Below are 19493 nucleotides of genomic sequence, written 5' to 3'. Positions count from 1 at the left end.
GCACTGTTTTACAATTTTTTTGAAAACACATTGACGGGAGACGGGATTCGAACCTAAGATTCCGGAATGACAGCCTAATACGCTAACGCTGAGCTAACAATCTATTCTACAATAACTATTATGAATTTCATATATCTCTCTGAACTGCTTTGAACTCGCGTAATAGAACGAATATGGAGAGACAACAGTAATAGTTACATAATCGCACATTCTGTATAGATTCTTGTAACGGCTGATGCCGCACGGCCTGATCACGTGTAAGTAGCGTGTGCGAATTGTCGAACAGGTGGGAAAAGGCCGAACCGCGGTATTTGAGACCGCGGCGAATATTCAATGTCGCTCTAACAACCGCCGTAAATATATTGATCGCTCTAAGTCGCCCGGTTATTAACGGTTTTACTTATTGTATCTTATTGCATTAAATATTATAAAATTGAACGTGGAGTGTATCCTAGAAATGTTCGTAATTCGAAGCGCATGAACAATATGAACAATCATTTATAAATTGACAAGTGTCCGCCGTCTGAGGTACGCGCGACCGGTGTGCGCATCGCGCTAAACGCTGTATTCCTGTCCAGAATAAATTATTGTTACTAGCATTTTTGCATTTGTACATTCAATGGTATACAACAATTTCTTTCAAACAGTATCGCTTATGATCTTAATCTTTAGATATTACTGTGTTTTTCAGCAGACATTACTTTTTTTAACTAAGCATCTGTGTATTGAGATTAAAAGTTGAGAATGAACAAAAATTCAGAGACTATTTTTTGGCTCTCACAGTGTAAGTATGTAGAGTGAATAACAGTATACTTTATTTGTATCCAATAACCCTTTAAAGGTATGATTTTTAAAGTAAAAATCAAAAGAGCGCTTTTATTTTTTAGCGTATAACAATTAAACTGCAAAAGTTTGTTGTGCCGTAACCGGGAGTTGGTGCTCAGGGCCGGCACAGGATTCAGAATTTCGGTTTGGAGGATAGATGCACACACATCGGAATGTTTCAAGAGATGTCACTTCAAAGATTTAACTAAACTTTAATTTCTCAAAGATTTAATTAAACTTTTGACGTTTAATAATGGTATATTTTTTCCTTTACAATGCCCAAATAATTATTCTAAGTTTGATTATAACAAAATATGACCGCACGTTCGTTACAATCTTAAATGAGAGACTGCAATGCCCGCTCGATCTTCCTATTCAGCAGTATTTATAATGTCAGAATCGACATCCTGTTGCTAACTCGGGGGCTCCCGAGTTAGCGTTGACTTCTCGTTGTCAGCGCAAAGCGCTGACCTTCGCATCAGCGCTTTCGATGGTCCCGGAGTTGAACGCTCCTGGTTCCGATGTCGGTTTGCATTGGATGATCGATCGTCCGATGCAATCGTCAGGTTTTTTGGCGGATTTCAGATTCGACTTTAGTCACTAGGGTCGGATTAAATATAGGAGGCAACTCGCTGTTGCTAAGTACACTAATTAATCATTATTACGTTGTGCGCTCACAACAAGTTAGAGAAAAATGTTTCAAATAAAAGATTAATGGTAAGTTAAAAAAATTTTATATTGCAATATTTTGCAAACTGTTTTTTACATTTTTGTTTGCATCACTTTGTAGACCTTAACTTACCATTAAACTTTTATTTAAAACATTTTTCTCTTGTAGTTTAAGAGTTATAGGTACGCTAAGAAATAAAAGCACTCTTTTTACTTTTAGGTTAAAAATCATACCTTTAAAGGACTATAGGATAAAAAATAAAACTGAAACTGTTATATTCATGAATTGAATCACTATACCTACAAAAGTTCATCTAAATAGAAGAGTTTGGGTTTGGCTTGTTCCCTTTGTAAGTCAATCATGGTAGTAATATACAAAAATGTTTATATCTGAGCTGTCGACCTATGTTTACTAAGGTTTTGTTGTGCCGTAACCGGGAGTTGGTGCTCAGGGCCGGCACAGGATTCGGGAATTTTGGGTTGGAGAATGAATTGCTCGTCGCACTGTGTGAAATGATTATTGAAATATATTTCTCTTGTTCAGTTAACAATTGTCCCCCAGTCCCAGTTATTTAAGTCCCGATATTCGCGTTACAAAAGTCGCTTAAAGACTATAATAATTTATAATTATTGTGATAGTCATGGTGACGCAATTTAAGTGTTTGTTTCGATTCTGATTAGCGACTGCCCGCCCGATCCTCCTATTCGGCGGTATTTATAATATCGGAACCGACATTTTGTTGCTAACTCGCGGGCTCCCGAGTTAGCGTTGTCAGCTCTTTGCGCTGATTTTCGCATCAGCGCTTTCGGTCGTTTTGGAGTTGAACGCTTCTGGTTCAAGTGTCGGTTTGCATCGGATGATCGATCGTCCGATGCAATCGTCAGGTTTTTGGCGGAATTCAGATTCGACTTTAGTTGCTAAGGTCGGATTATCTATTGGAAGCAACTCGGTGTTGCCAAGTACATTAATTAATCATTATAATGTTGTGCGCTCACAACATCCCTTCCCCCGCGGAAAAAGAAAAACTGTAGTATACGAAGTTTTTCGTTATTTATTTATGTGTGTTTTTTTTTCCTGAGATGCTACAATCTAATTTTCTTATATACTAATATTTACGCTATTCTTTCACCCTTTAAATTCTTAATGGTTTCTTTTTTTTTATTATATAAATGATTACAATTATAATGCTTACTACGGCTACAAATATAATTATGGTCGCGGCACCCACGCGATATATACAATATTCTTATTTGCAAAAACGCTTGGTTGGTTATTTTCCACTTTTTTTTAATTTTATCTAGACTTAAATTTAATTTTATTAATACTGACGGATTTCTGATTACTGGTTCCAAGTTTATTTCTTTTTCGGAATTTAAGTTTATTTCTTCTTCGGAATTTGTTGTCCAAAGTTATACTTTTCTTTATGGTATTTGTTACATTGAATTCTGGTAAATACATTTGTACATATTTAGTATAAATTTGGTTTTTTGTTTTTAAAATTATATCTGGTGTAGTTAATTTACAATTATCGCGCAATGTTATTTTTCCGGTTTTTTCAATTTAATTTTATTTTCTGGAAGTTTTTTTATTACATTGAATTATTATTTCGGATATTTTTGGAGTGGAATATAACCATGTTTGAGGTTCGGCTAATTCTTTATTTGGTCATTCAGAATGTTACATTTGAGAGGATGTGACGTTGTCTATGGTTTTCCATGTATCTAGACGCTTTTACAAAGAGTTGCACCTTGCTTGATGCATTCGCAGTTATAAAATACACAGGAAAATTTTGATCGCATATAATTTTAGTATTTTCTCGCGTACATTTATTTAAGTCGCTTTCTTTCTGTTGAATATGTATTTCTGTGCACATCGTACATTGGCATTCTTTCTGTATTATAACGACATCTAACGTCTACCGGTGCCCGCGATATACTTCCCCTTCTTTGGGCACGTTCGCGCATCGTGTACATGTATTATCGAGACCTGTCCGTCTCTCGACCCTCACTCTTTCGAACGATCGCGGACACGATACTTGTGTTGTGTACTCACGTTCCGTGCGCGCCGGATAACTCACTTACTTCAATAAATTCGTGTTGTATTATCAATATCTCGCGAACTCGATAATTTCCTATACCGTACCTTTCGATCCTACAGACGGGAATCTCAACAGGTTATGGGCCCAGGCACGGTGTCTGGTTTCGGTGTCGGAAAATTGTGCGAGTGAGTTTCATAGGTGCCATCGAAAAAGTGAACGGGCGACTCGTTAGCGACAACGTGGTCGCGCCATTTTCGTTCGAACAAACGGGACTCCTCCGTGCGCTATAGTGACGGAAAGAACAGAAATCGTGGACAAATTTATAGCGGGATATAAGCAATGGCCAACGTCGACGTTAAGCAGATTACGAAATTTGACGGTACAAATTTCCAGCTCTGGAAATTCCAGATTACCACTGCGTTGGTGGCAAAGGAGCTCAAAGGCTACGTAGATGGAACGATAGTTCCGCCGAAACCTATGGACGCCACATTTGCCGCCTGGACGACGAACAATGCTGCCGCTATGTGCTTAATCTCCACAACAATCGAGTATTCGCAACTCGAATACTTAATTACGTGTGACACTGCTAAAGGAATGTGGGATAAACTCACAAGTATCCACGAACAGACTTCAGCGTCGAATTTATTACATTTGAATCAGAAATTTCATGCTTACAGCATGAGCTCGTGTGACAGTGTAGCTCAACACATAGCGAAGGTTGAGAACATGACACGTCAACTTAAAGACCTTGGAGAACGGATCTCGAACACGGCATTGATGGCCAAGATACTCGGTAGTCTTCCTTCGAAGTTTAACGCGTTGGTGACCGCATGGGACAGTGTGCCCTTGGAATATCAAACAGTTGATAATTTACGTGAACGGTTAATCAAGGAAGAGAACAGACTAACGAATGACGATGACAAAGCTGCTGCTTTGAGTGCAGTAGATCGAAACGCATCAAGCACGAAGAAAACAGGGAAAGGAAATTCGTGTAAAAAATCGAACAAGACAGTCAAATGCTATTATTGCGGTATAACCGGGCATTTGATCAGATCGTGTCGGAAACGGAAGAGTGATAACGGTGACAAAGATGGCGAAGCCAACGTGAGTGCACTCGTCGCTGTTGAGAGTTTTGAGCCAAAGGACATGTTCGCGTTAAATGCTGTAAATCGCGAAAAAGAACGATTCTTAAATAACGATACTCGAGACACGTGGTACGGAGATAGTGCGTGTTTGCGCTATATAACATTTCGTCGTGATTGGTTCTCAAATTTCAAAGAGTGCTCAGGATCCATCATTCTCGGTGACGATGGCGCGTGCGCGGTGAATGGTTCCGGTACAGTGCCAATCAAAAGTTTGGTTAATGGACAATGGCTAAACTTTAATATCGAAAACATGGCGTATGTCCCGAATTTTCGAAAGAATATATTTTCTCTCGGGCTGTGCACGGAAAAAGGCTTGAAAGTGGTGCTCACAAAAGAATCCATTCAAATTGTACGTGATGGTAAAGCCATTATAGTCCAAGTCCAAGACGAAGTACACGCGACGACGGAGAAAAACAGCCTGCGACTTTGGCACGACCGCTTGGGTCATATAAACAAGCGAGCAGTACAGAATTCGGTCAAGTTGACTAACGGCATGAAAATAGATGATACAAAAGATTTCTTTTGTGCGCCATGTCAAATCGGAAAATCACATCGACTCACATTTCCGAAAAACAAAACACGAACGAGACGGGAGCCAGGTGAATTCATCCATAGCGATGTATGCGGCCCCATGTCAGTGAGTTCCCTGGGAGGAGCGAAATTATACGTGTCCTTCAAGGATGATGCGTCCGGGTATCGACACGTTTATTTCATTAAGCATAAGTCAGATGTGCTAGATCGCTTTCGTGAGTACGAACAGTTGGTGAAAAATAAATTTAATAAACCAATCAAAACCCTCAGGGTCGATAACGGACGCGAATATATAAACAATCCAATGAGGCTGTTCCTGGCAGAAAGAGGTATCCAACTGGAAACTACGGCACCATACACACCGGAGCAGAATGGACGATCAGAACGCGACAATCGGACGATTGTCGAATCAGCTTTAACGATGCTCGAGGCCAAGGGTTTACCATGATTTTTATGGGCAGAAGCCGTCAACACGGCAATCAACGTCATTAACAGGACGGCGACATCTCAAGTTGAGAGAGCAACACCATATGAGATCTGGCACGGCAAAAGGCCCGATCTTTCGCACATCAGGGTGTTTGGATCAGAATCCTACTCGCATGTACCGAAAATACAGCGAACAAAACTGGATCCAAAAGCCAAGAAAGCAATTTTGGTTGGCTATCAAGGAGAGTCGCGAAATTATCGACTCTATGATTCCTCGTCGAAGAAACTCTACGTCAGCAGAAACGTCACGTTCGACGAGACATCGACGTGTGATAGCAAGAAAAGAGACGCAGTCGACATCGAGTTCAAGATACCGGCGAAAGCGGTTCCTGTTCCGGCAGAAGAAGATGACATCGCTCCAGCAGAAGAAGACGACGTCGTTCCAGTGGGAGTGACTGGTGAGCAAGTGCAAGGGCATGACAGATTGCCCCGATTGAGAGATCGTCAATTAGTGCATCCTCCCGAGAGATTCGAAGCGCATTTTGTCGAATTTCACGAGCCAACTACATACAACGAAGCCGTTAACGGTATAGATGCAACGGAATGGCAGCGCGCTATCCAAGATGAGCTCGACGCTCATGAGAAAAATGGAACTTGGTCCGTTGTTCCACTTCCCAAGGAGAAGAAGACCATCGATTCTCGTTGGATCTTCAAGGTCAAAAGGTCACCGTCCGGTGACATTCAACGTTACAAGGCACGCCTCTGTGCCAGAGGTTTTTCGCAGCAAGCAGGAGTCGACTACAAGGAGACGTTTTCCCCTGTCGTAAGGTACGACAGTCTGCGCGTCCTGCTGGCTGTTGCGACGGAGATGGATCTGGAGGTCGGTCAATTCGACATCAAAACGGCTTTCCTCTATGGGGAGCTGTCCGAAGAAATATACATGAAAGTGCCAAGTGGGTTGAACGTGAAGGGTAAAAATGTTGCGTGTAAACTAGTGAAAGCGTTGTACGGGTTGAAGCAGGCGTCGCGCTGTTGGAACTTGAAGTTTAAGTCATTTTTGAAACAATTTAATTTTGAGGCTTGCGATGCGGATAAATGCATCTATAAAGGTATAATTAACGGTTTAATTGTATTCCTCGCATTGTATGTGGACAATGGTCTAATTTTAGCGAAAACTATAGATGCAATTAACGTTGTCATAGAGGCACTCCGCAAGTCATTCGACATAACGGTCGAGAAATCGAACATTTTCGTGGGCTTAGAATTTGAGCGTGATCGTAAAATTAAAACAATGTCGATTCATCAACGTAGATATATTGATAAAATTATTGCACGATTCAATATGATCGAATCGCGACCTTTGAGCGTACCAGCGGATCCGAATGTAAGTTTAACGTCTGCTGAGAAAAATAATGATTTTGACTTGAAAGTGCCTTATCAGGAGGCAGTCGGAAGTTTAAACTTTTTGGCAATTGTAAGTCGTCCTGACATATCATACGCGGTAAATGTAGTCAGTCGTCACTTGTGTAATTATTCTCGAGATCACTGGGAAGCGGTAAAACGTATAATTCGCTATCTGAAAGAAACGAGAGATTTATAACTAATTTATCGGAGCGAGGGAGTGAATTCATTTCCAGTTGCGTACTCAGATGCGGACTATGCGGGCGACGTCGACACGCGACGATTTACTTCCGGTTATATATTTTTATTGAACGGTGGTCCAGTGATCTGGGGATCACAACGACAAAGTATTGTTTCATTAAGTACAACCGAGGCAGAGTATGTATCGGCATGCACTGCAACAAAGGAAGCAGTTTGGTTGAAACAACTGCTCAAAGACATGGAATACCGATGTGAAGGTCCGATTGTCTTAAACGTGGATAATCAGAGCGCAATACGCCTCATTAAGAATCCCGAATTTCATAAAAGGACAAAACACATCGGTGTTCGGTATCATTTCATACGGGAAAAATACGATAACGGCGAGATAGATGTGAAGTACGTAAATACCGATATGCAGCTCGCAGATCTATTTACAAAAGCATTTAGGAAAGATAGATTCAGAATGTTGAGAGAGTGTATTGGTATGTTTTGAGTGTGAAGAATGTACTGTGTGAGTGGGAGTGTTGAATATGTATTTCTGTGCACATCGTACATTGGCATTCTTTCTGTATTATAACGACATCTAACGTCTACCGGTGCCCGCGATATACTTCCCCTTCTTTGGGCACGTTCGCGCATCGTGTACATGTATTATCGAGACCTGTCCGTCTCTCGACCCTCACTCTTTCGAACGATCGCGGACACGATACTTGTGTTGTGTACTCACGTTCCGTGCGCGCCGGATAGACTCACTTACTTCAATAAATTCGTGTTGTATTATCAATATCTCGCGATCTCGATAATTTCCTATACCGAACCTTTCGATCCTACAGACGGGAATCTCAACACTTTCAATATTATATAATTATGATTTTCTCGGTTTATTCTTAATGGGGTGTGTGAAGGTTCTAGAAGTGTTCGTATACTGGGTAGGCTACTATAGGAAACGCGAGGATAGTATATAGTGTATATACGTTCGAATTGTCGTAATACGCGTTTACGTCTATGTATTTTTGGATAGTGTTCCATTTTTCTGTCCGAATTTTAAATGAAAAGTGTAATCCTCTGGTTAAGTGTGAGGTTGCTTTTTTTAATTCTACAATTATATTCTCTATTAGAAGTCTGTAATATCGTTTATGTCCAGGGAGAATCGCGAGATCGGATAGACATCTAGCAAACGTCTATCAGACGCATCTAACTTAGATCGATAGACGCATCTAGATAGACGTCTAAGTGGCCTTTTTTAGACGTATATAATAGACGTCTAATAGACGTTCTGCGTAATAGACGTATTATAGACGTATAATAGACCTACCTCTAAAGTAAAAGGACTAATTTACTTATTACTAAATAATAATACGTACTCATTTATACAAGACTAGCTGGTTACCCGGGCTTCGCCCCGGAGGACATATGTAGTAAAACACGCAAATAATCTCTCTCTCTCTCTCTCTCTCTCTCTCTCTCTCTCTCTCTCTCTCTTTCTCTCCCCCTCCCCTCTTTTTCTTTCTCTCTCTCTTTCTCTTTTTTTCCCTCTCTTTCTCTTTCTCTTTCCCTCTCCCCTCTTTTTCTCTCTCTCTTTCTCTTTTTTTCCCTCTCTTTCTCTCTCTCTCTCCCCCACCCCTCTTTTTCTCTCTCTCTTTATCTTTTTTTTCCTCTCTTCCTCTCTCTCTCTCTCCCTCTCCCCCTCTTTCTTTCCCTTCCTGTTTTTATATACAATTTATTGAGATTTGGTCATTTGGAACCGGTTTCCAAAAAGATTGGTAACAAAAAATAATACACTTTATAGCACTTCCCGGGAAATTTTGTCCCTATTTTATGTATAATTCTTTGAGATTCAATCATCAATTATTTCCCAAAAAATTGAAAGAATTAAAAAAACTGGTTTCCAAAAAAATCGGTAACAAAAACTGTACACATCATGGCGCTCCCAGTAAAATTTTACCCTTACTTTATATATAATTCTTTGCGATTCGGTCAATTAATTCCCAAAAAATTGGAAAAATTTCTGATACCTATTTCCAAAAAGATTGGTAACGAAAAATTATACACATCATGGCAATCAGATTTATAATTTTGTCTAGGAACTTGTGCTGTTTAATACCGGCTGTAGATGAAGAAGGAGTAGCTGTTTTGCTTTGTTTCTTGTTAGAAACAACAGTCAGTGGAGTAATATTCTTCTTTGAGACAATGTTTCAAGACTTTTTCTGAGAAGATGAACTAGCGGGAAGAAGTGGTGGAGGAGGAGCAACTTGTATCTTTGATCTTGATTTGTCCTGCTTGCGCTTTTTAGTATCAGAGTCAGATGAATCACCTGAAGATGATAATGGATTCTTGAGTCGCTTTCTCCGCTGTCCTCTGCCCATTTGACAAACTGAATCACTTTCATAGGCAGATGCATACGTTTCAAAGCCTTTTGCAGCATTTCTAGCATCAATATATGTTTCTGTAACAAATGTAAGATAAAGCTATTGCGAGATCACAAGTCACACTCTTCTCTCTTTCTTTCTCTCTCTTTCTCTCTCTCTCTCTCTCTCTCTCTCTCTCTCTCTCTCTCTCTCTCTCTCTCTCTCTCTCTCTCTCTCTCTCTCTCTCTCTCTCTCTCCTCTCTCATTACTGCAAAATAATACCGTAGTGTATATTAAATAAGATAATATTTCTAACATATATAACTGAGAACAAATGTAAAACATATTAAAATTTTATAAAATATATATATAAAATAAAAAAATTTTAAAAATTCATTTTTTTATTTAAAAAAAATATAGTAATATCAGAAAATTGCATTAAATGCAAGTAAGCAATTATAAATATATAATTATAGTTCGTTGCTGTGCTTCAATATTGTTCAAGATGTCATATCCAATAAAGAAAATAATAAATTTGCATTTCTAAACATGATATATGTCTGTGTATTTATTTATCATTAAATATAAGTAATATCCCTTAAAATTATTTGGTAACTGTCATGTTACACTTCTTGTTATATCTACTAACTAGCTGGTTACCCGGGCTTCGCTCCGGAGGACATATGTAGTAAAACACGCAAATAATCTCTCTCTCCCTCTCTCTCTCTCTCCCCCACCCTTCTTTTTCTCTCTCTCTCTCTCTTTCTCTCTCTTTTTCCCTCTCTTTCTCTCTCCCTCTATCCCTTTACTCCTCTCTCCCTCTCCCTCCCTTTCTCTCTCTCTCCCTCTCCCCCTCTTTCTTCCCTCCCTGTTTTTATATACAATTTATTGAGATTTGGTCATTTGGAACCGGTTTTCAAAAAGATTGTTAACAAAAAATAGTACACTTTATAGCACTTCCCGGAAAATTTTGTCTCTATTTCATGTATAATTCTTTAAGATTCAATCATCAATTATTTCCCAAAAAATTGAAAAAATTAAAAAAACTGGTTTCCAAAAAAATCGGTAACAAAAACTGTACACATCATGGCGCTCCCCGTAAAATTGTACCCCTACTTTATATATAATTCTTTGCGATTCGGTCAATTAATTCCCAAAAAATTGGAAAAATTTCTGATACCTATTTCCAAAAAGATTGGTAACGAAAAATTATACACATCATGGCAATCCCCGAAAAATTCTACCCTTATTTTATATACTTTTGGTAACAATTCGGTTCAGGGGTTTGGGCTGGGCGTTGATAAGTGAGTGAGTGAGTGAGTCAGTCAAGACATCTCTCTCTCCCTCCCTCTCTCCCTCTCTCTCTCTCTCCCTCCCTCCCTCCCTGCGTTAAATACATCCTGCGTTCTTAGCATTTTCGGAGACCAGATTGACCGAGGATATTGAAGACAGTGAAGTGAACGTTTCTGGTTATAGTATAACTAGATGTAATGCTGTGAATAGAAATACAGGAGGCGTTGTTCTATATGTAAGGAATGATATTGTTTACGAGACAGTGTTAGTAAGAAAATTAGAATCGAATTGTTGGTGTGTCGCGGTAGAAGTAAAAGATAAATTATATAAAGGAGTGATAGTGGTAATATATCACTCACCTAGCGCATCGCACGGGGATTTTATAAGATTTTTCGAGGATATAGTAGAGGAGTTAATAATAAAGGGAGAATGCATGGTAATAGGAGATTTTAATATAGATCTTAGGACGGACTCGTTTTATGCGAAGAAACTGCAAACGACAATGTTAAGTCTGGGTATGAAGCAGTATGTAAATGAACCGACGAGAATCACGAAAGACAGTCAAACAATTATAGATCTAATCTTTGCTAACAATAATAAAACAGTGCAAGTAATTCATGAACCTAAAATTACGGACCATGCGTGGCTGGAAGTTGAGTTGAGTGTGAATAAAAGTGAAAGTAAATATAGAGAATTTAGCGCTAGGAATTACAAAGAGTTGGATGAAGAAGAATTTGTTATGTTAGTAAAAAATAAATTACAGGAAAGTCAGGGTTGGCAGTGTGTATGTATGGGTGTGAGTGAGAGAGCAGAAAAATTTGTCAATAGTATAGTAGACGCGTTAGATATAATGGCACCGAAGAGAAAATCTAGAATTCCGAAAGTGTGGGAAGGGAAAAAATGGTTCTCAGATGAAATAAGAGAAGCTTCGGATAGGAGGGATGAGGCATTTAGGCAAGCAATGTATGCCAATACAGAACAAAGCTGGTTGCAATTTAAAGTTAATAGAAATGCAGTAGTAAAATTAATTAGGACGAAAAAGAAAGAATATTATGAAAATATGATAGATTTTAATAAGGAAAATCCTACGACTATGTGGAAAACTTTAAAAGAAATTATTAGAGGCGAGCCAGTATATGCAAAAGAAATAAAAGATATAGATTTTGAAATATTAGATAACATAGATTATAGTACAACAAGGTGCAATATAGCGAATAAATTTAACTTATATTGTATACAGAGTATTAATGGTATAATAAAATCTATAATCGAGGATAAGCCTACAGGCGCAGGTAAAAGAATTATTTATGCTATAGAAAATATGGAAACTATGGAAAATTTTGAGAATATCACGATAGAACAGCTAGAGAAAATTGTTAAGAGACTGCCACAAAAGAAAGGTACGGAAGAGGGAATAACTAGCGATATATTAAAAGTAACGTTTTGCGTAATAAAAGAGGAATTTGTTGATATAATAAATAACTCTCCGAGAGATGGTTGCTGTCCAGAAAGTTGGAAAACGTCTACAATAATACCGATTCCAAAAGTAGATAAAGCCAAGAAGGCGAGTGAATTTAGGCCTATTAATGTGTTACCTATATTTGAGAAAGTGCTAGAATTAGTAGTAAAAGAGCAAATTAAATTATATTTAGAAAATAATAGTATTATAACTGAACATCAATCGGGCTTTAGAAAACACTATTCATGTGAAACAGCGATACAAACTGTTATAGACGAATGGAAACTGATAGTTAGTGAAGGGAGAATGGTGGGGGTAATTTTCATGGATCTGAAGCGAGCGTTTGAAACAGTAGATAGGGAAAGATTACTAGGAAAATTATATCAATATGGAATCAGAGGTAAAGTTCTTGAATGGTTTAATTCATATCTAACGAATAGAACTCAGAAGATGAGATTTAATAATAAATGGTCAAAATTAATGGCAACGGAATATGGAGTTCCACAGGGATCTGTATTGGGACCTTTGTTATTTATACTTTACATAAATGATATAATCAAAGTCTGTCCAGAAGAGTGTAAGATAAAAATGTTTGCCGATGATACTTTAATATATGTAGAGGGAGAAAGTAGCGCAGAACTAGAAAGGAAAATGAATTCGATGTTTGTTATAGTAGAGAGAGAGAGAGAGAGAGAGAGAGAGAGAGAGAGAGAGAGAGAGAGAGAGAGAGAGAGAGAGAGAGAGAGAGAAAAGTGGATGAATATAAATAAGTTAAAAATGAATGCAGGGAAAACGAAATATATGATAATTAGAAGTATAAGAAAAGAGCTAAGAGGTAATATTATGTTGACATGCTTAGATGGAACTGAGATAGAGCGTGTCGAAATGATGAAATACCTAGGTATAATGATTGACGATAGGCTTAGATTTAGAGATCACTGTGATTATATGCTAAAGAAAATAGGAAAAAAAACGAGTTTTCCGGAGTTTTCTTAATAGAATAGGTAGTTATATATCGGCTTATACCAGATGCACGATATATAAGACAATCATAGCTCCTCATTTTGAGTATTGTGCAACGTTACTAATTGACATGAGTGAAACGGAGCTAACCAGGCTGCAAAAAGCGCAAAATCGAGCTATGAGAGTCATACTGCAATGCAATAGATATACCAAAGTGGAGCATATGCTGCAAGCGCTGCAGTTTATGACCATAAGACAGAGGCTATATTATAATGTGTGTACATTTATCTTTAAAGCGGTGAACAACATGTTACCGGAACAATTAAAAGACCGTCTAGAATTAGTGGGAAAGAACACTGATAGGCAAACCAGACAAACCGGCGATATAGCAATAGTGTTTCGTAGGACGAGAAATGCGCAAAAAAGTATTTTCTATGAAGGAGTAAAAATGTATAACGCACTGCCAGCCGAAATTAAAAGATGCGAAGAACTAAAAATGTTCAAACGTGTGCTAAAAGAGTACGTTCTGTTATATGTATAAATATGTAGTATGTAAAAATAGCTGAGAAAGCTAATAAAGGTCATTCATTCATTCTCTCTCTCTCTCTCTCTCTCTCTCTCTCTCTCTCTCTCTCTTTTCTCTTTTTCTCTAACTTCTCCTTCTCTCTCCCCTTTCTCTCTCTCTCTCTCTCTCTCTCTCTCTCTCTCTCTCTTTCTGGTGAGTACAGCGTGCACGTCTGTCTAATTGCTCCTGCTTTGACCGGATATTTTTCTGCCGTGAGTTGCCTTCGGGCTATTTTGTTGCAGGTGTGAGCATGTTCTTATATAGCTCGTCACGAGCTACTATTATTTTCTCTGCCACTGTCTCTTAATTCCTGGAAACTGTGTGACGAGTGTTTCTCATTATTCTAACCAAATTTCTGAGAATCATTCTCGAGGATCATTGATTCTTATTGCGCATGAGCCTGCTATCTGTTCTGCCCCCTTCTGCACTTTACTCTCGAGGTGCGCATGACGATCTGCTGGGGCCTGTTGCGTTCTGGGTGTTGGCTGACCTGTGTCTGGAACGGCTGGTGGTGCTGTCGAGTGCGGGTTGGCTGCCCTGCGAGCGTTCGATCTTGATCTTCGATACGATTGTCGCTAGTGATTGTGCGCGGTGAGAGTTAGCGTGCATTTTATCCGGTCGCTCTACGGTTCAACCTAGGCATCGTCACTTGCGTTCTTGACGAACTTGCGTGTAATTCTTGCGTTGTGGTCATTGTATAACTACACATGCAGCCTACGTGTTATAAGTGCAGGAAATCAATTGCTAATAGGTTGATTGAGTGCAAAGAGTGCAGAAAGGCATTTCATCCCGGTTGTATTAGATCCTATTCAGTGTCAAGGAACGCTGAGTCCTGTTGTATTTCTCTCTTAACATTATTGGATATACCCCCTCTTACACCAACACCTGTCACAACCGCGCTTTCATTTGAGTTTGAGAACATGGCTTCTTCTGCTGACTCGCATACTCAGTCGACCTCACTGCCTGCGACAAATGAGCTTCTGCTGGGTTTGATAGAGCAAATGAAACTGTCTGACTCGAAGATCTCAGCTTTTATTGCTAATCAACAAAAAATTAATGACGATATCATGAGATCTGATTTAAGAATTTCTGCTTTTATAGAGAGTCAGGAAAAAACGAATGAAGTTATTAATAGCAAATTAGATCTTATTAATTGCCTATCAGAAACAGTCGCCGACAATTCTCAGCGTATTTCCTCATTGGAATGTGAGAATGAGGCTCTTAAAAAAGAACTGCATGATTTAAAAATGTCTCGCTTGAAATGTCACGATGTTAGTGCTAATGAGTTTATTGTCTCCGGGTTACCGGAGCCGCTTCCGTTATCTCCTTCTGTGGCTGCGCGCAACGTGCTTTCAGCGCTTGATGCTGTTGATGTTTTGCCGCATATTCTTAGTGTAAGAGTTGTCCGCAGGTCTCCCCCTGATTCTGCTTCTTCTCACTCTACTGCTTTTGCAGCTAGTAATTCTTTGTTTATTACTGTGACCTCTAATGCCGTCCGTGATCTAATTATATCTAAGAAGCGAGCTAAGGGTATTCTTAGGCAAGGGGAGGTCTGCGAAAATGACTCCAGGAGTATTGTATATATTAATGAATTGCTCACTAAGGATGGCTATGAGTTGCTGCAGCGGACCAAGTGTATTGCTGAGGAACGTTCTTTTAAATATGTTTGGATAAGGCATGGGCGGATTTGCGTGAGACGATCAGATGGTTCGTCTATTATTTACATTGATTCAAGCGCCGATCTGACTCGCCTCGATTGACCTCATGAGACGCATCCACTGCGGTGTTCGAGTCGCAATGAGTCTGAGTTTCGGGTTGCTCAGTTCAACGCAAACTCCCTTCGTGGTCATATCGAGCTTGTCAGGCTCTACTTCAGCTCTAATCTGCATCATATTGTCTCAGTATCTGAAACTTGGCTCCATGAAGGCATTTCTGATGAGCTTGTTGCCTTGGATGGTTTTTTTTATGATCCGTCATGATCGGGTTGGGCGTATGGGAAGGGGTGTTGCCTGTTACGTCCATCACTCACTTAAGGCTAAGCTGATTGCGTCTTCTGCGGCAACTCATATTAATGCTTCTGAATTTCTTCTGATTGAAATTTGACTGCCATGTAACGAAACAGTTCTATTTGCGTCAATATACAGGAGACCAAAGGGTTTTCTGTTTCATGATTTTTGCGCTAGCACTCACTAATGTATCTCATCTTTATAAAAATATTATCATTGGCGGCGATCTTAACTGTAATCTTCTGACAACGTCGAAGCCAACTTCTTGCGTGAGTTCATGTCCAGCCTATCTATGGCTATTATTCCGTCCGATGCCACGTACGTATCACACCGCTTTTACTGATTCATGGCTTGACGTCCTAGCGGTAGACGATTGTGAGAAGGTCCGTAGATTCTACAAATCTGAGTGCCCGTTCATTGCGGGTCATGATCTGATCGGAGTGTCGCTCTCATTGGGTGAGAGGTCGACTTCGGAGCGTACTATTGTAAGGCGTTGCTATCGCGCTATTGTTGCGGATGAGTTCCAGGACTATCTCCAATCCATAATAGACAATCCTGAAGTTGTGGCGTGTGTTAATGTTACTTTCGATTGCGGCGATGTTGGTTATGACCAATCCTCTGTGTCTCATGTTGATAGATTTTGTTCTGTGCTGTCCGAAACCCTACTTAATACTTTGGATGTGTTTGCACCTGAGCGTGCATTTACCATTAAAAAGCCCCCTGTGCGATGGCTCACAAGCGAACTTAGGGCCAGAATTCGTATTCGTAACCATGTATATAGACGTGCTAAGCGTTCAAATAACACACTGGGCTATTCCATATACAGACAATTTCGTAACCAGCTAAATTCTGATATTAAGCGTGCTAAAAGTGAGTTTCATCTTAACTCTCTTAAAACCATTACTGATCCTGCAAAGCTATGGAGAGAATTAGCACGTTTAGGCCTTGCTAAGTCTTCTCTTGTTTCTCCTCTGCACTACTTCACGCTAATCAATTGAATGCACATTACGTCTCTGTCTCTGATGCTCATTCGCCTTGCTTATTTGATGACTTTTTGTCTGCTATTGCTGGTGTTCCTTGCCCATCCCAGCGTCCCGAGTTCGTTTTTTTTGCGATTACGCCTCGCACTATCTTTCAGCTTATCTCTACGAGACCACTCTACTCCTTTGCGGCAGGAGTCGACAGTATTCCTCTCTACATCTTGCGTTTGGCTTGGCCTGTAATTCCGTCGCAGTTAACGGCTCTTCTAAATCACTTACTTGAGCATTCTACCTTTCCGTCTCAGTGGAAGCGGGCGCTTATCCGTCCTTTATCGAAGGTCCGTATCCCGTCATCTCCGTCTGATACGAGGCCAATTGCCAATCTGCCTGAGCTATCCAAACTGCTCGAACGTATTGTTGCCTCACAGATTAACGACTATTTAACCAAGCACAATCTCATAAATACGAGACAGTCAGCTTTTCGTCCTAATTATAATACTCAGTCTGCGCTTCTGCGTGTCTGTCATGATGTTAAGAGAGCGATTGACTTTGTGCATATTACCATAATGATCCTCTTTGACTTTAGCAAGGCGTTTGACACGGTGCCTCATTTGCGTCTTCTGATTAAACTTAAAGAGCTTGATTTTTCTGTCCCAACTCTAATCTGGATTTATTCATATCTGACTGGTCGTTCTCAGGCGGTTGTTAATGACGAGGGTAACTTTTCTTCCTGGCTATTTACGCTATGTGGGGTTCCTCAGGGTTCCGTGCTTGGCCCACCTTGTTTACCCTGTACATCAATGACATAGGTGTGGTCTTGATCTATTCCGATTATATGATTTTTGCAGACGATATCCAGATTTATCGTTCCTGTGCTCCTTCTGATCTCCTTCACAACCTCAATCTGATCTCTAAAGATGCTAATGCTATCTTCGACTATGCTAATGCAAATGGCCTGAAATTGAACCCTGCTAAATCCAAGGTCATTATTTTTGGCAGTGGAACAAATACCAATAACATTGATCTAGACTCATTACCACCCATAATTGTCAATCGCACGCCTTTGCCATATGTTAGGGAGGTGAGGAACCTGGGAGTCTGTTTTGAATCGAATCTCTCTTGGAATAAGCATGTCTCGCATGTCTCGCAGAGAGTTCATCATGCCTTGTATAAGTTGAAATTCAATAAGAATTCTCTTTCCACGGAACTGAGAATTAAGCTGGTAACGTCTCTAGTGATACCTCATGTGGATTATTGCTGCCTTGTGTATTACGGCTTGAGCAAGGAACTTAATTTGAAACTACAAAGACTTATAAATTGCTGTATTAGATTTATCTATGATTTGAGGAGGGATGAGCATATAACGCAACATCGACGACGCCTTGGGTGGTTGTCTGTAGAAAATAGAAGATTATATTTTCTTGGCTGTCAGATGTATCGCATTATTTACATGGGCTCGCCAGCGTATTTGAGTGAACTTTTTACCCCACTCAGTCCATCACTTAGAAGATCCACTCGAATCGCTAATTCCTCTTCACAAATGTTTCATATCCCTGCCTTCAGAACGGAAATGTATAGAAATTCTTTCCAGATTTCAGCCATCTATTTCTGGCATTCTCTCCCGGATAATATCACATCAGCTAATACTATTGGTGCTTTCAAGAATCTTCTCCGTTCTTACCTGCTGTCATCCGAATTCTCTGACTAAGTTCTCCTGTTTGACTTGAGGTTGTGTTCGGAGTACTTGTTGACAATTTTTTTCTAGTTTTAAGCTACGTTCGTTTTAAGTTGCGTTCGATTTAAGTTGCGTTATTATCTCTTTAGTTTAAGCTGCTTGTTGACTATACGTCTTCCATTTTTCCTAGTATCTAAGTAGCGTTAGTGTTAAGTTGCGTGTTACTGCGTTTAGTTTATATCTTGCGAGCTTTATTAAGTTGCGCTAATTATGTTTAGTTATATTTCATTTATTATGCTTTATGTGACTGTGCTTGTGCTTGAGAGAGCATGTATAATTTTGATATTTAGTATTATCCTGTATTTGCCCTTTAGCCTATGCTTGGGCATAAATAAATCAAATCAATCAATCAATCAATCTCTCTCTCTCTTTCTCTTTCCCTCTCTCTCTCTCTCTCTCTTTCTTTCTCTCTCTCTCTCTCTCTCTCCCGATTCCCAAAAAAATCGGTAACGAAAAACTATACACTTTATAGCACTCGTCGGAAAATTCTACCCCTGTTTCATATACATATATTTCTTTGAAATTCCCGAAAAAATAAAAAAATGTCGAATACCGGTTTCCAAAAAAATCGGCAACAAGAAATTATATACTTTATAGCACTCCCCGGGAAATTCAACCCCTACTTTATGTACAATTCTATGAGATTTGGTCATTCGGAACCAATTTCTAAAAAAATCGGTAACAAAAAATAGTACACTTTATAGCAGTTCCCGGGAAATTCTACCTTTACTTCATGTATAATTCTTTGAGATTCAATCAATTATTTCCCGAAAAATTGGAAAAATTAAAAAAACCGGTTTCTAAAAAGATCTGTAACAAAAATTGTACACATCATAATGTAATACTAATGTGCAGGTTTCATTCTTCCTTTGGCATTTCGCAGCCATGATCTAAGAGATTTCAATGC

The 19493-nt window shown here is 39.3% G+C and overlaps 1 protein-coding gene across 1 annotated transcript in view; it reads left to right on the top strand.

The window, feature by feature from the left end:
- The window catches only part of LOC143903344 (uncharacterized), a 216104-nt gene that overhangs the window by 172290 nt on the left and 24321 nt on the right, over positions 1-19493 (top strand). The gene's annotated exons all lie outside the window — the stretch shown is intronic.

The sequence above is a fragment of the Temnothorax americanus genome, unplaced genomic scaffold (genome assembly GCF_048541705.1).
Source record: "Temnothorax americanus isolate GAGA-0224 unplaced genomic scaffold, ASM4854170v1 Scaffold104, whole genome shotgun sequence".
NCBI lineage: Eukaryota > Metazoa > Arthropoda > Insecta > Hymenoptera > Formicidae > Temnothorax > Temnothorax americanus.
Note: the sequence above shows the minus strand (reverse complement) of the source record. Positions and strands in the feature narration are given on the sequence as shown.